At 46.4% G+C, this 16,729-nt stretch overlaps 1 long non-coding RNA gene across 8 annotated transcripts; it reads right to left on the reverse strand.

Moving 5' to 3' along the window:
- Positions 1–4,985: 4,985 nt before the first annotated feature.
- Positions 4,986–15,801, reverse strand: LOC102549959 (uncharacterized). 8 transcript variants are annotated; one of them, XR_001840620.3, is made up of 5 exons: positions 15,471–15,795; positions 15,162–15,344; positions 9,290–9,396; positions 5,717–5,796; positions 4,986–5,336 (listed from the first exon to the last, which is right to left on the reverse strand). It is a non-coding gene; the product is annotated as an uncharacterized LOC102549959 (long non-coding RNA). The 8 variants fall into 8 exon arrangements; XR_005491688.2 differs by having other exon boundaries at positions 8,429–9,396; positions 15,471–15,774; XR_005491689.2 differs by lacking the exon at positions 15,162–15,344 and having other exon boundaries at positions 15,471–15,801.
- Positions 15,802–16,729: the final 928 nt, after the last annotated feature.

Consider the following 16,729-nt stretch of genomic DNA (forward strand, 5'->3'; position numbering starts at 1 on the left):
CACAGACACACATACACACAGACACACATACACACAGACACACATACACACAGACACACAGACAGACACAGACACAGACACTGACACATGCACAGACACACAGACACAGACACACAGACACATGTACAAACAGACACACACACAGACACACACACAGACACACACATACACAGACAGACACACACACAGACAGACACACACACAGACAGACACACAGAGAGACTCTGACAGACAGACACATACACACACACAGAGACACAGACACACACACAGACACATACACACACAGACAGACACACACACACATACACACACAGACAGACAGACACATATACAAATGCATGCACAGGCCTTGCTTCAAAGGAGTGTGCACCTTAATGTTTCTTATTCTCTTTGGCATCAACACATGGGGCTTAGAGAGTCCATGAGGGCTCCACATGATTCAATTTTCAGAAACTTTGGGGTGACTCATAAGGAACATTAAAAACAACCTCAGCAGAACCTGATAAGAGCCTCTTAAAAAGACAGAATGAGCCATGAGCCAGAGCAGGTGGCTAAGCCGCCCTCTTTGGTGTCATCGATACAACTCTGTAGTCACGTTGCCAAGTCAACTGGAGGTCAGCACAAAGGAGACAGAGAAACCCAAACCAGTGGGACAGCTGGGGTGATCTTGGGTGAGATCACTGGACCACTGGTCTTCTGCTCGTCCACAGCATCTGGATTCCTCTGTTCCCCCCATAAAGATTTCTCGGAACAAAAATAAATTAAAAGTTTGAGCTAGAAAATTAATTTTGAAACAGAGTAGAAGATGCTGCCTGCCAGGTGCTGACACGGGCAAGTGCTCTCCGGACTGCACAGGGTGTAACTGGCAGGGTTTTAGGAGACTTCACGGGCTTGGGCCAGGATCCACTTTGGAAAGCTGGAGGCTGAGTTCAGACTCTGTCACCCCGTCGTCTTAAGCCTCCCCATCCTATCCTGTCCCATCCCCTCCTGTGTCCCACCCTGTCCCAGCTTGGATGCCACCTCTGCTGGGCCTGGATTGAGCAGCGAAGCTTGTCACTTTGTGTCATTATGTGACGGAGCCCTGCTCGCATAATGAAAAGATCCGACCATTTGTGGGGTGAATCATCTCCCCTTGGCACGACATCAGACATCAAGTGGTACAGGAATCATCTTATCAGTAACCCATGTGTACACAGCTGTAAAACCAGGTGGCTTTGTGGATTTATGGAGAAAGCGTGACTACTTTATCACCTGCCTTGGGGCTTGAGAAACATCCCAGAAGCCTCCAGGGGCTGCAGGTGCCACTTATGGTCTGGTCCTGTGAGCATCTTTGCCAGCAGCGCCTGCACTCTGGGCTACCTCTTCCTTCTCTGCACTGTTCAACAGCCAACAGCGTGGCTGCCAAACACGCCCCCACTGCCCCATGACGAATCTCTTAAATATGGAATCCTCTCATATTCGGACGCACCCCCTCCTGGGTTAAAAAAGACTGGTTTTGAATCTTAACAGGAACGCACAGGGAAGGGAGGTGAACAGGGCTGTCCTCATTCAAGTCCTGGGGACCTGTCCCTGATGCTGGCCCAGGGGACTCAAAAGACTGGTTAGCTTCCCTTGTGAACATTTGGAGATCACTTGGACCCTATGAACATCTGCCCCTTGCAAATCTCTTGACACTTTTCAGAGTAACTCCATGGAGATTATTAGGGGACAGGGCTGAAGTTAAAAGACAGTGAGAGCATTATATTTTTGCTCTTCTTTAACTGTTACCCCAACACACACACACACACACACACACACACACACACACACACACACACACACACACACACACACAGAGCCCTAATGGCTTTCTCTCAAAATTATATACAGTAGGTTTTTCCAGCATTGCTTGACTAAATCCACTTATCCCTGAGACCCTCGGCCTCATTTCAATTGGTCTCAAGTTGGCTATTTCCCGTAGGGTAGTTGCCGTGATTGGATGGGATACCGTTTAAGTGTTAAGGCACAGAAATGGAAGCTCCGTAATTGCATATTTAAATCCCATGTTTGATGGAACAGAATTGCTTGTTATTCTGCCCCTGTTTTGTGGTTTTCATTTTCTGCTTGGGAAATTCAATCATTTTAATGTCTGAAGACGCTATTGGGAGGTATGTGGCTGGCCCACAGCATGCTCAACCATCTGAAACAGACGGAGTATAGGAGGGTTTTGCTTTTCTATATGCTTAAGGAATGTTTCGCTTGTGTACCCTTTTATGCTGGAGTCAAAGATACGTGTTAGGTAGAAAAAAGTCCCATTTGGGAAAGATATAAACATGTTGTATATAAACTATACCAACTATGGGAATTACTCCTTGCAATTTGTTTTGGTGGAGATTTGTATCTACGTCAAATCTCCACCACCTACATTTTAGCAACCCTATAACTGTATGCTATTAGAGGTATTTATCATAAAACATTTTTCTAGAATAATATTCTTAACTTCAGGGTATTATGATCTTAGGAGGCATTCTTAAAGCCTGTGTGTGTGTGTGTGTGTGTGTGTGTGTGTGTGTGTGTGTATGTGTGTGTGTTTGAATAGGAATGGCCCCCATAGATTTATGTGTTTGAATGGTTGGCCATAGGAATTGGCACAATTAGGAGGTGTGGCCTTGTTGGAGGAAGTGCGTCACTCTGGGGGAGGGCTTTGAGGTCTCTTATGCTCCAGCAATGCCCAGTGTGGCCCACAGTCTTCTTCAACTGCCTTCAGATCAAGATGTAGACCTCTCAGCAACATGTGCCATGTCTACATAAACGCTGCCATGCTTCCTGCCATGATGATAATGGACTAAACCTCTGAACTTGTAAGCCAGCCCCAATTACATGTCTTTTATAAGAGTTTCCATGGTCATGGTGTCTCTTTGTAGCAATAAAACCCTAACCAAGACAATATTATTTCTAAAAGGGAACAACAGCTCAGACGAATGCAAATGTCCTTGTTATCGCTTCCAAGATGTACCATGCAAACTCCTACATGTGGATCGATTCCCACCATGAATAAAACAAAAGCCAGGAGCATCCCTAAACCCAGGAGCATCCCTAAAACCAGGAGCATCCTTAAAACCAGGAGCATCCTTCTCACCACATCACTGGGTAGGCGGACAGCTGCCTCAAACATGGGGAAGCTGAGAAAGAAGTGCCTCTCTGAGCCAGCTTACCGTCAGGAGGGAGCCATCCTCACTTCTGTTCTGAGGGGGAAAGGGTCTACACACACACACACACACACACACACACACACACACACACACACACACAACCAACATCACACTATACACACAGAAAAACACATATCGCACACTGAGAAACACACACAAATACACACAAACACATATACACACACCCCACACCACCATACCACCACACCACACCACAACTCACAGAAACACACACACTAGACCACACATACTCACATAACATATACAACACACACACAAACATATAGAGACACACATGTACACACCAACACACACATGCACATCACACCATACATACAGAAACACACATGCAAATACACACACACATACCCCCCCACAGAAATAACACACTCACACACTTGCATGCAACATATATCATACACAGACACACTCACATGACATATAGAACACACACACACACAAACACATACGCATACACACAGAGACACACATGCACACAGGCTCACCAATGCACACATGCACATTATACCACACCACACACACTCACACACAGGACACAAACAACACAACACACAACCCCACAAACACATAGGCTCATATGCATACATGACTATGCAAAAGGGTCTGATGGTGAACTCACCTTGCTTGGGGAGCTGAGGGACTCAGTACTGGAGGGCTCAAGATGAAACGCAAAGACCACAGAGGCAATTGTAAAACAAGCAGGCACCCCACCACCCCACCCCACCCCAGAAGCTACAACCTCAGGTTCAGCTTAGCTTCCAACCGGGCAAGGTTGTGTGCTCTCCTTTTGCACTCCAGAGGCAGAGACCAGTGGATCTCTGAGTTCGAGGACAGCCTGGTCTGTATAGTGAGTTTCGGGACAGACAGGGCTACATAGTGACACCACACCTCAGAAAGGGGGTAGGAGTACGTTTTACACCTTTTTTCCCTAGTTTCCCAGCCATGAGTCTGTAGGACAAGATAGACTCAGCCACTGTGTCTTCCTGGTTCCCTTCTGCAGTAACCCAGGCACTCAGGCTCTGCAGAAGAAATCTGCATGTGTTGCAACTACTTCAGTGTTCACAGCTCCCATTGTTGGCCCCATCTCTCTAAACCAACCTGCAATCTCTGTGCCTCCATATATAACAAGTACCCCCAAACAACGATGCTTTAAAACTTTGTGTCACCAGGGCTGGTATCCCTCTAGGGTCAGATGGTGTAATCTGAATGAGAGACCAGACTGTTCAACCATCTCTCTCTCCCCCTCCCCCTCCCCCTCCCCCCCTCTATCTCTCTTTCTCTGAATTACAAGCTCACCACTATGCTATCTATACCCCTAGGACTCCCACAGGCCTGTGTAGACGGAGTCCCCGCCCAGCTCTTTACTCTGCCCCCTATCTTGAAGCTACAAACAATTAGGGCAGAGGAGCCCACAATTGGTGGGGAGGGGCAGCCGAGCACTCAGAGGGTCCCACATTCCTCCTGGGGTTGGTTCTTCTAAGCGATCAACCACCTACACGTCCCGCTGTGGGGATTGTTGGAGAGCAGGTCCAGCTAAACTTGTAAAGAAGGTGGCAGTTTGGCCTGGAGGATAGCCCTGAGCTGTGGCAGGGACCTTCCCCTAATGAATACAGATTTCACTGGGCAAGGAGTAGGTGGGACTTCCCGGTCAGAGGGGGGAAGAGAGGAGGAGGAAGATGGAGGAAGAGAAGGATGACCCAGTTCCGTGTGACTTTAAATAGTCACAGGTAGCTATGACTATCTTGTAAAGAATGGATAATTACCGGACAATTTGTCTTATCTAGGTGAATTTATTGTGTGGACATTTTATGGGGTCATAATTTACTGATATAAATCTGATTGATAAATTACAAGCTTCAAGAGTTTTGATTTGGCCGGGATACAGGAATTTGTGACAGCCAACGGTGAGATGGGCAGTCATTGCATGGGGCTGGCGTGGCAGCAACCTGACGTGGGAACACAGCAAGTCGGGTATAGACATTTCAAGAGCTCCAGGCTAGAGAGTCTGCAGAATCTGGCTGGCTGAGATGAGAACACCCCCACGCTGGTGCCATGTGACCCGAGGTGCCGGTGCTAGCGTGAGATGGTGCTCCTTTTTTAAATATTTCCCGCTACACTGAACTATAATGAAATATTCAAAGAAGTTGAAATCCAATTCTTACAAATTTTATCAGATGCCTAGAAGCTACACTTGTCCTATTGTGCTTCCTACTGCTGTGATAAAACACTGACCAAACAAAACAGGTTGAGGAGGAAACAAACTTTTGGCTTACATATCCCCACCCCCCACCCCCCACCCCCATCACAGTCCACTGAGAGACCATTAAGTCAGGGACTGAAGCAGAAGCCATGAAGGAGTCCTACTTACTAGCTTGCTCCCTATAGCCTGCTCGGCCTGCTTTCTTATACAACCCAGGACCACCTGCCCAGGGATGGCTCCACCCACAATGGGCGTGGCCCTCCCACATCAATCATTCATCGAGACTGTCCCATAAACTTACCGTGGCCGATCTAAAGGAGGTATTGTGGTCGATCTGAAGAAGGCATTTTATCAGCTAAGGTTCCCTCATCTCAGATGACTCTAGAATGTGTCAATTAGGAAAAAAAAAGAAACAGAAAACAAAAAACAAAAAACTAACCATCATAGAGAGCAAAGGCAAGCTGTACTTGTATCTAATAAACGAGTCTAAATAAAAACCTGCAGAAAGCAAGCCAGTTCATTATATTGGAAGTTAATTAAATGTGTAAGGTTGTTATAGGAAAAAGAAGTCTGTATGACTTACCAAAAACACTCACTTGTGTTGGAGAAACAATTTGCAACACACAACACTAATTAATGTCTGTGGAAGTTTCCAGCATATGATACAAATGTACACCACAGCATACGTTCTCAGTCAGCTGTGTAGAGATGAGGCCGCAACAGCACATCTTTTCCATTTGGTTCTTAACGTCTCCTGTGCTCCGCAAGGTGCAGAGGGATTTTGCTTGTAGTCCCTTGTAAGTACGGACCAGCATCTCACGCTAGCACCAGAACCATCCGACCACTTGGTAATTAGTGGGGTGTTCCCATCTCGGCAGATTCTCTGGCCCGGAGCTCTCAAAATGTCTCCCCAACCGACTCACTAAGTTCCCAATTTCCATCCCACACTACCGCTGGCTAAGCCCTGGGCCCTGCGGCCATCTCTCTGCCGCCATGGCTAGCCCCATCAGCGGCCATCCACCTAGTTCCCAAGGCGGGTCGCTGCCTCGCCAGTCCCATTGCAGACTCTGCTCACATTCCCAGCAACCCAGGAAAATCGCAGTTCTAGAAGCTTGTAATTTATCAATTAGATTTACTGATATAAATTCTCACTCCACAAACATCGATACAATAAACTCAGAGCCAATGAAGAGTGTTATAAATTGCCCACTTAGATAAGACAAATTGTCTTGCAATAACCCATCCCTTATAAGACATTCATAGCTACCTGTGGGGCATCTTTCTCCTCCATCTTCTCTTCTCCCGCCTCTCCTGCCTTTCAAAATCTCTGCCCCTGGCTTTCTTTGTCACTGACTAATCACAGGCCTTGCCTTACCGTGTGCCTGCTGCCCTCACCTGCATATAGACATCGATCCAAGAAACCAAGGTGGAGGAGGAGAAGGATGAACCAGCCCTGCGTGGCGTGGCTTCAACGGCCACAGGCGTAGCTATGAAAGTAGTCTCGATGGCTACTGCATCCACATAGTGACATACGTGCAGGCAGAACACTCTCGCACATAAAAACGAACATATTTTTAAAGAATAATTTTCTATAAATCTGTATTACTGATCATCAAAAGTCCATAATTTATCTCCCCCTTCCACCAAGTACCCCATGGAAACCAAACACGTTTTCAGGTTAGAGACCTTTGCCTACAGATATGGAAATGCCTCCCCGATCCCCATCATTATTCAGGAAGCATTTCAAAACTAAAGCAGGTTGTACAGCTCCAACGTCAAGTCAAGGTGTAGGGCTGCCGAAGTTCACTCTTAGAAACCAATGGTTAGAGACCAGGATCAGGAGCGTGGTGGCCTTAAAGCAGCCACCGGGCGCACCCAGCATTGATATGACTGTGTAGATCGTATAGCTTCCCATAAGTCAGCTCAGAGATGGTCAATGGGTTTCATCTGGAAGATCGGCTTTGGACAATTATGTTTCCTTTGGGGCAAGGAATGTTGCCGACCTGAGCTGACTCTGGCTTGGTCGTGCACAGCGCCATCTAGGGCTCGAGGGGAGACACAGCGAGCCTATCCCTACAGTCTCAGGCAGGCCGTAGTCGGTGGCGACTTCTGCAAACCACAATGACCTAGAGTGTCACGCACCATTCGTTCACTGTCAGAATCTCTTCAAATGGTTTGCAAGTCATTGTCAATTATTAAATTGAAATATAACAGAGATAATAAAAGCCAGAGGAATAAATTTTTGCTTGTCGACCAGAACTTCGGCTTCCATATTCTAAGCTAGCTTCTAGTGTGGTCTCGAGGGGAGTGGAGAAAGTCGTTAGAAAGCTTCTTTACCTCAAGGCTGGAGACGACAAGAGGCAAAGCAAGAGTTTGATCCCCCAGAACAGGGGATCCCAAAATGGGGGAGAGCAGTGCACTGTGAAAATTGTTTTACTTATCTTTGAAACATCACCTGTTTCTCAAGGACGAGGCGATGAGAGAAATAAGATGCTATAATTGTAAGATAGAGGGAAACATTTGTTCAACAATCTAAAATCATCAGGGAAATACACGTTGACAGTGTGACAAATGTCTCTCTATGCCTGCCAGAATGGTTGTCTTCCTAAAGTAAAAAAAATAAACAATCAAGAAATCAAAACAAATGAAGAAAAACTAGCTAGGTGTGCTGGCACAGCCCTTTCATCCCAGCATTTGGGAGGCAGAGGCTGGTAGAGCTCTGTGAGGTTCAAGTTAGCCTGGTCTGCAGAGTGAGTTCCAGGTTGGCCAAGGACATATGGTGAGACCCTGTCTCAAACAAACTAAAAGCAAAAATGGGGCTATGCAGAAGAGACCTCTATCATGTTGTCAGTGGCGCAGCAAATGAACACTACCATAACCTGAAGGGGCAAAAAAAAGTCAAAATTCAACTACCACATGACCTAAGGGTCCCAGGTGTCAAACAGATACCAGCAGCATCCTTCAAGAATAGTAAGTGTCCACTAACCAAAGGATGGTTAACGACAATACTGACCCAGTTAAGACATTCGTAGAAGCCAGAGAAGAGAATTGAAAAGTGTATGGGGACATTTCTGTCATTTCTGGTTTGGAATAATAAATAGATAGATAGATAGATAGATAGATAGATAGATAGATAGATAGATAGATAGATAGATGGATGGATGGATGGATGGATAGATAGATAGATAGATAGATGGATAGATAGATAAATGGGCTTTTAGCTTCCCACCACACTGCACGACTGACACTGGGCCGTCATCCCTCCAAAAGTCAGGATATATGAACCTGTGTCATTTTACAAGGTAGTTTATTTTGAAAGCCTTTAGTGGTCCACTTTACGAAGAACGACCTTCTGTAGAAGCTAAAAGCCTCCTCTCAATCATGTCTGCTTGCGACTCTCTTAGATGCAGTCTCCAAGCATAGAGCCTCCTTTTATAGCTTCTGCCCAGAGATCCATTAAAGTAGACAAGCCGGGGAGGTCACAGGGCAGGCTGGGTGCACTTAAAGTGGCATTAGCCAGACAGGGAACGAGATCTCCTCCAGTCACTCGTAAAGAGGCCTCTACACCTGGCAGAACTAGAGCGTGGGGTCATCTCTAACATGGCAGGGTTCAGAGACATAATGGTAGAGCAATGGCGCCAGCTTAATCAGAGTGAGTTTCAGTTGGTATTAAAGCCTGAAGGCAAAGCTTTCAGGATGTGCTGACACAGCACTCCAGTGCCAACGGCTTCGCCACCCTGTAGATGACGTCACCCACCTCACCTCTTGAATGATAATCAAAAGCCATTTATACTGATAGTGTGTTGAGGTGGTTTGTTGACAAAGAACCATGGTAACCTCCTTGGGCTGGTTTTTGGAGCCAAGGCCCACTTACTACACTCAGATCTCGACATTTTGGAGATCAAAGCCCGTAGAGCAAAGTTCAGAAGGGTCCCAGTGAAGTTGTTTTCCTTGGGGCCTTTTGTGGGACTCAGCGTCAGTCTGTAACGAGAAGGAGATGGGGTGGGTGGCTCCGTGCATTGCATCTGCTTCTCCCGGGAACTTAAGAACAACTGAAATGAAAACTAGAGGAAGCAGCCTCATGAGACTTTTACTTTGGAATAGTTTTAGGGTCGCCACAAAAATAAGGGAAAGAAAGACGAATGTGGGGAAAATCAGGCCCATAATTTTAAACCTCTCTTTTGATGCAATTTCAGGGTCATTTGTTGTCTTGGCCATTTTTCTGTTGCTGTGAAGAAACATCATGACTAAGGCAACTTATAAAACATTTAACTTGGGGGCTCATGGTTCCAGGGGGTTAGAGTCCATGACCATAATGGCAGGGAGCAGTAGCTAAGAGTTTACATCTTGATCCACAAGCACAAGGGGGAGGGGGAGGGGAGGGGGAAGGGGAGGGAAGGGGGACGGGAGGGGAGGGGGAGGGGAGAGACACGGAGACAGAGACACCTACTGATAATGGTGTGGGCTTCTGAGACCTCACTCCTCCTAAGACAGTTTCACTGACTGAGAACCAAGCATTCAAACACAGGAGCCTATGGGGGGCCATTCTCATTCCAACCACAGCACTTGTTCAATTTCCTCAGCTTCCTGACATATCCTGATGTTGTCTTAGTGTGAGCTGCACATGGTTGAATTATTTTTGACTTAGCACTTCCTCCTTTCATTGTTCTCATACTCTTTGTTTTGTTCTTTACCTAAAGCAGATTCGGGGGATTCAGAATTCCATTGAGCCTCCATTTGAACGTCAGATTCCCAGAATGAAAATCTTGAACTAACATTAAGTAATGTTTCTACTCAAAAGAGACTTTGCAAAGGACACTTAGTGTGTCGGCCTGCTTCCTGCAGGGTGAATGTTCCGTCACTCTATTTCTTCATATTGTTCTATTTTTCTCCTTTCGGGGGTACTAATCTTAGTTCTAGGGAAAAATATACAAAATAAAATTCAATTTCCAGTGCTGGAAGGGCAGAGACAGGCAGATCCCTGGGGCTCACAGGCGAGCTAATCTAGCCTACTTTAGGACAGTTCTGGTCCACTGAGAGACAATCTCAATCTCAAAAACAAAAACAAAAAAAACCCACCAAACATTTTCTTAAAGTGGACTATGTCTGAGGAATGATGTCTGGGCTCCTCCTCCAGCTTCTATATGTGTGTGAACACACATGCATTACCACCTGCATTCACACACGTACACTACGTGCACAAGCGTAACAAAAGCCATATTTCTATGAAACTTGTGGCTTAGCTCAGCACATTCTCAAATATGTTTGATATGGCTCGCCCTGGAAACCTGCTAAGATGTGGACCTGACTCAACAGTGCTTAACAGTGTCCAGCGACGTGCATTCGATGTAGTATGACATCATGCCAACTGTCATGGCTGGGAGAAGATGGGGTGGGGGGGGGGTCCTACGTGCCCTCAAATTCTTGTGACTCTGTGAAAAGAATGCAGGGCTACGAAAAAAGTAACTGAATGGTTGGCCATGATGAAATGATTGACATGAAAATCTCATAATACTTTACAAATGAATAAAAAGTTAAATAACCAAATGAAGGGTTAAGTGGACCAAAGATTTTTAGCAGGTGTTTACTTCACCAAGGAGAATGTGTAACTGGGCATTACATGCACGGTCTCATTGGAAATGCCATTTAAGATCCTAATAAAACATGCATTTATATCTATTCAGTCCAGAAGAAAAGGAAGACGTTCAACAAACAGTAGTCATTGCTAAAGATGCGTATTAATGGAATTGTGTGCCCTGCTGATGGGCAAAAAAATAATTCACATGCTCTAAGAAGAACCTTATAAAGCTGCCAGGGTGAGGGCCCCATGGGGTATCAGGCTGCTGCTGTCTCATGGTGCCTGTACGTTGGTTTTCTTTGTAGGAACAAAACATTATCAAAGTCTGCCCGGACCCATGGCCAACCAGCTATGTGCATTTCCTGATCTCTTCATTGGGAGGAGCTGGGTCTAACTAAATGGCTGCTTATCTATCGGCAGCTGGGCTAGAACTGGTTTGATCTCAGTGATGGAAACCATGGAGTGAGGAGAGTCGCTTAGACACCACACCTCCAGGCTGTAGATGGATGGCTAAGGCTCCCTTTACACTCTGTTGTGACCTGCTCTTTGGGTGTGCATGGATCATTTTGCCTGCTTCAAATATTGCCTAACACAAACGTAAGAAGGAACAAGGATAGCCTTTCTCTTCAGTTCAGGCAAATCTGCTTTCTACAGATCCTAGGCTCGCTCTCTCTTTCCTCCGTTCATTCATGCAGTTAAGAGAGATACTATATGCATATAGATACTATCTGTCTATAGCCCCACACGGACTGTCCTGGTGCGGCCACACAGCCTGCTTCCTCTCAGTTTCTGAAGGGACGCTGAGAGCATCTGGCTGTGGCAGGATTTGCCCTTTTCCCCTAATTCCCTCTGCCTTGCTGAAAACTGTTGAATTACATCCCTAATGCTAGCCACCAGGGTCTAGTCCTTTATTTGAACAATCTCCCTCACCTCCTGAGGCTGACTTCCAAGGTCCAGCTATCAAAGCCCATCAATCAAAACCCCCCTTTGGCTCACCTAATTAACATACCCAATTAAAAGCCGTCCTAACATGGGTTTTCCATTTTACCTTTATGAACTGCCATTTTCCTATGTGCTATGTATGTCTTTCTCCTCTTGACCTAGAGACAGTCCTTTCTGAGACAAAGACCCCTTACCCCTCTCCCTTGTCTGCATCTTCTCCTTTTTCCTCTATCTCCTCCTGTCTTTGTCCCTTGTCCCTGCCCTCTGCCCCTCTGGGACAAATAAACAGTGAACTTGGTCTTGAGGTGTTGAGCCAACTTTGAAATTCCTACAGTTTCCCCTTCCTCGACTCTGCCTGGCCAGTGCTGGCATTCATAATGGCATTCATAATGGGTTACTAGACCCTTCCTGCATTTCTTCGGGACTTCCTGTCTTCGGTTTTGCCCACTTTGGGCTGGGAATCCACCTGACATGTTAGCTTTACTTTCCCTTGTAGTGTTTGGAATGAGAAAAGCCCCCCATAGACTCAGATCTGCATGTTCAGTCACCAGTGGATGGACTGTTTGGGAAGGATTGAAGGCGTGGCCTTGTTGGATTGGGCGTGACCTTGTGTTGTAAAAATATAAGTGTAAAAAAGAGTAGTTGTCTTTTTGCCCCACTAGGTCTGTGCCGCGGTGCCCAAGGTATCTGCTAGATATCTTGGCGGAAACACAGCCAGCCGCACACTTTCCTACACTCAAACCTTCACGTAAAGGAACACACAAGACAATAATCTTAGATCCAATTGGTAAGATATAATTGCCCACTTAAACATACAAAGCCCGGTACTATCCATCCCTTGAGAACATTAATAACAACCTGTATATACACAGAGCAGAATCTTAACATCACCTGCCATCTTGTCTTGCCACGGCTTCTCAGCCCCTCTCCTCCGCCCTGTCTCCTCCTCTCTCCCCTTGTCTCCTCCTCTTCCTTCAAACTTCTCTCCCACCCATCCTTCCTTCTCCTCCAATGACAGGCCTCCTTCTATCCTGTACCTGCCTCACCTGTGACATCATCCTACAACCTTGTGGGAGGAGGTTTGTCACTGGGCACTGGGGTGCACTTTGAGGATTCAAACGCCTACATCAAGCCTAGTCTGCCTCTCTCTTTCTCTCTCTCTCTCTCTCTCTCTCTCTCTCTCTCTCTCTGTCCCTCCTACTGCTCCCAGCATCATGCCTGCCTTCATCCCACCACACTTCCCACGATGATGATGACCACCTTCTAATACTGTAAGCCAGCCCCCACTTGTACGCTTTCTTTTATAAGAGTTGCTTTGCAAAAAAAAAAAAAAAACAAAAAAACAAAAAAACAAAAAAACAAAAAAACAAAAAAAAACAAAAAACATTGAAAAAGGGGTTGGGGATTTAGCTCAGTGGTAGAGCGCTTGCCTAGCAAGCGCAAGGCCCTGGGTTCGGTCCCCAGCTCCGAAAAAAAGAACCAAAAAAAAAAAAAAAAAAAAAAACAAGAGTTGCTTTGGTCTTTGTGTCTCCTCACAGCAATAGAGCAGTGACTAAGACATTCCGCCCCCCCCACCCTCCCACCCACCCATCCATCCAATGCATCTATTCTTACCCTTCAGCCCTCTCTGACATCATCAGCACCTGGAAGCCAGTTAGAAACTGGTCTGCCTCCCCACATCAGATCCTGTGACCTCATTTCTTTTGGATAAACCGAGGGGAAATTTTAAATCTCCTCATTTTCAATTTAACAGTGTATCCAGGTGCATTTGAAGTGCTAATTTCAAGTAACACAATTAGAAGTGTTCGATTCATCCGATTCTGTCCAGCTATTTTGAAGAAGAGAGGCAGCTCTTACTTAGATGTTGTTTTGATCTGTAGGCGTGTGCTTGCCAGCCTGGAACCACTGTCATCTCTCCAGCTGTAGAAGTGGCTTTAAAATGGAAGCCGTCAGCTAACGTCTTGGCCAGCTTACTGCTATCAGGCCGCATCTCTTCGTATGAACCACCAGCCTACGATCTGAATCCCATGTGAGATGAGGCAGCTCTTCTTCCTCCAAAACTCTCTCCCTGCCACCTGGTACCTCAGTGTCTTGCTGCAGCACCCAGTTTTCCTAGTTGCCTCGATTTTGCCATCTCTAATGTGTGACCTATTACTGCCCACACGCCCCACCCGGTCTCTTGGCAAGAACTGGTATCTTTAGTTGTAGAAGCCCTCTTTTCTTTCTCAGTATCTCTTTCTATTTATCCCAAGGCTGAGTCTCATGTTCTAAGACAACAGCTCTTCCTTTTACTTGTGTCTTCTTTTAAGGTATTAATATATGGTAGGGGGGAGAGATGGCTCAGTTAGGAGTACCAGCTGTTGGTGCAGAGGACCCGGGTTCGATACCCAGCACTCACATGGGGTTTATAACCATCTGTGATTCCAATTCTAGGGGATCTGGCACCCTCCTCAGACCTCCTAGGGTACCAGGAATTCACATAGTGCAAATAGAAGCGACCCTGCCCAGCCTGAACATGTGGGGCATGGCTTCAGCAGGCCCTGCCCTTCTCCTCAGCCTTGCCCAGAACCATTACATTCCTGAAGCCAGCCACCAAGTTCTATTCCCGCATTTGGCTGCTTCCTCCTCCTGAGACTGAGGTCTCAGCTATCAAAGTATTGAAGTCCGGCAATCAAAAGCCCCCCCCCATCATCTAATTAACACTCCTAATTAAAATTAAACACCTCTTCCTAACCCAGAGTTCCTCCTTTTGTCTATGTTAAATCTGATTCCTCTCTCACTTTGGGACAAACATCCCTGCCCTCCCCCCCCACCCCCCGCCTTGTTCCTTTCTCCTCCTCCCTCCTCTTCTATCTCCTGTCTTTGTCCCTTATGCCTGCCCTCAGTCCATATATAGCAAATAAATCTCCCTGTGCTGAGAATTTGGTCTTAAGGTGTCCTGGGCTAATGCTTTTCCTTTCGATAGATTCATGTTGTCTCTGTGTGTTTGGTGACATGCTGAAAATTCATCAAAGGGATATGTGAAAGGTCAACCAATCCCTTAACCCTGCTCTGCCTAACATCAAAGCCTGGGGTCTTCACTGCTGTACTGAACTAAGTAGGTGACTGCTTGAAATCGAGGGAGAAGGAAATGGCTCATGTTATGCATTGGTCCTATGGGGCAAGTAAAGTTACACATACCATACATTGGTTTCTGGATATAACCGCATCTCCTTCATACACATACCTGTCCGGTTATAGGATTGTTTTGAAGATTTCTTTTAAATCCATGAGTACTTGGCCTGCTCGTACATCCATGCCTCGCCATGTGTATGAAGTGTTGGCTTCAGACACCAGAAAACACAACACCCGGAACTCAAGTTTAAGATGTTTGTGAACCACCATGTGCTAGGAACTGAACCCAGGTCCTCTGCAAGACAAGCCAGTGTTCTTAACCACTCAGATATATCTCTCCAGGTCCCAGCAACAGAATTTTTAATAAAAATATGGAGAAGTGTTAAACCTAAGAAAATATCTGGTAAAGTCAATACTTTACCAGCTAAGATTCCTCCCAGACTTCAGCGGAGGCCCTGGAAGCTTAAGGACAACACACAATGAACAACTGTTGATGACAAAGCTTTAAGGAGTATCTCCTGACCTGTGTGGTGAAGGAGGAGGAGGAGGAAGAGGAGGAGGAGAGGAGGGGAGGAGGAGGAGGAAGAGGGAGAGAAGGAAGAAGGAGGAGAGAGAGAAAGAGAAAAAGGAGGAGGAGGAGGAAGGAGGAGAAGAAGAAGAAGAAGAAGAAGAAGAAGAAGAAGAAGAAGAAGAAGAAGAGGAGGAGGAGGAGGAGGAGGAGGAGGAGGAGGAGGAGGAGGAGGAGGAGGAGGAGGAGGAGGAGGGGGATGAGGAGGAGGAGGAGGGGGAGGAGTGGGAGGAGGAGGAGGGGAGGGGGGAGGAGGAGGAGGGGAGGGGGAAGAGGAGGAGAAGGAGGGTTCTAGGGACCCTTCCTACTCATCGCCCCACACACTTCACACTACTCAAAGATGAGCGAGACTCTTCCTTGGTAGCACGTATGTAGGTTGGCTTGGCTCAGTAATTGCTCCTTAAGTTGTACATATAACTCCATGTGTTCTTCAGTCTTATATCTTTTAGAAAGTAAAAATGAAGTTATACAATGAGAAAAAATTGAATTCTTCTTGCCTAAATGTATTGGTGTGTCTTATCCTCTCCTGCCCATGGCCTTCCTTGTCCACCCAGCCTCACGACCCATCCCACGCAGACACCGGTTCTTAAATCTTGAGAGCCACTTGGGTCAATAAAGTCCGAGAACCTAGTTTTGATATAAGTGTGGGCATTGAGGAGCACCGAAAAATCATTTATTAGGGATTTACAGGAGAATAACGGAAATGACATTTAAAACCGGCGTCGTGTTTTTGCTAAGAAGAGTGTACCTAAATGTACTTAAAATAGCCTCCCAGCCCCTGCCCCGTTTTTCTAGGCTGGAACCAAGAAACCTTAAGGCTTATGACCTCTGACCCTGGGGGCAGCATCAATTGCCTCAGGCAGATCTGCTCCTTAACTGCCACAGAATACTGGGAAAGTTCTTAACTGCCACCAACAGCAAATCCAGTCAGATCTCTCTTCAAACCCAAGGAAGCAAGGACCCTGAGGGAGTGTCCTTTGAAACCAAAGCTCAGACATTTCTGCTATACCATGTGATCCTGAAGGAAAACAGACAGGAGGAGGAAGAGGAGAAGGGGGAGGAAGAGGAGGAGGAGGATGAAGAGGAGGAGGAGGAGGAGGAGTCATCCTTAG

This window comes from Rattus norvegicus, chromosome 12, assembly GCF_036323735.1.
Source record: "Rattus norvegicus strain BN/NHsdMcwi chromosome 12, GRCr8, whole genome shotgun sequence".
Lineage (NCBI taxonomy): Eukaryota > Metazoa > Chordata > Mammalia > Rodentia > Muridae > Rattus > Rattus norvegicus.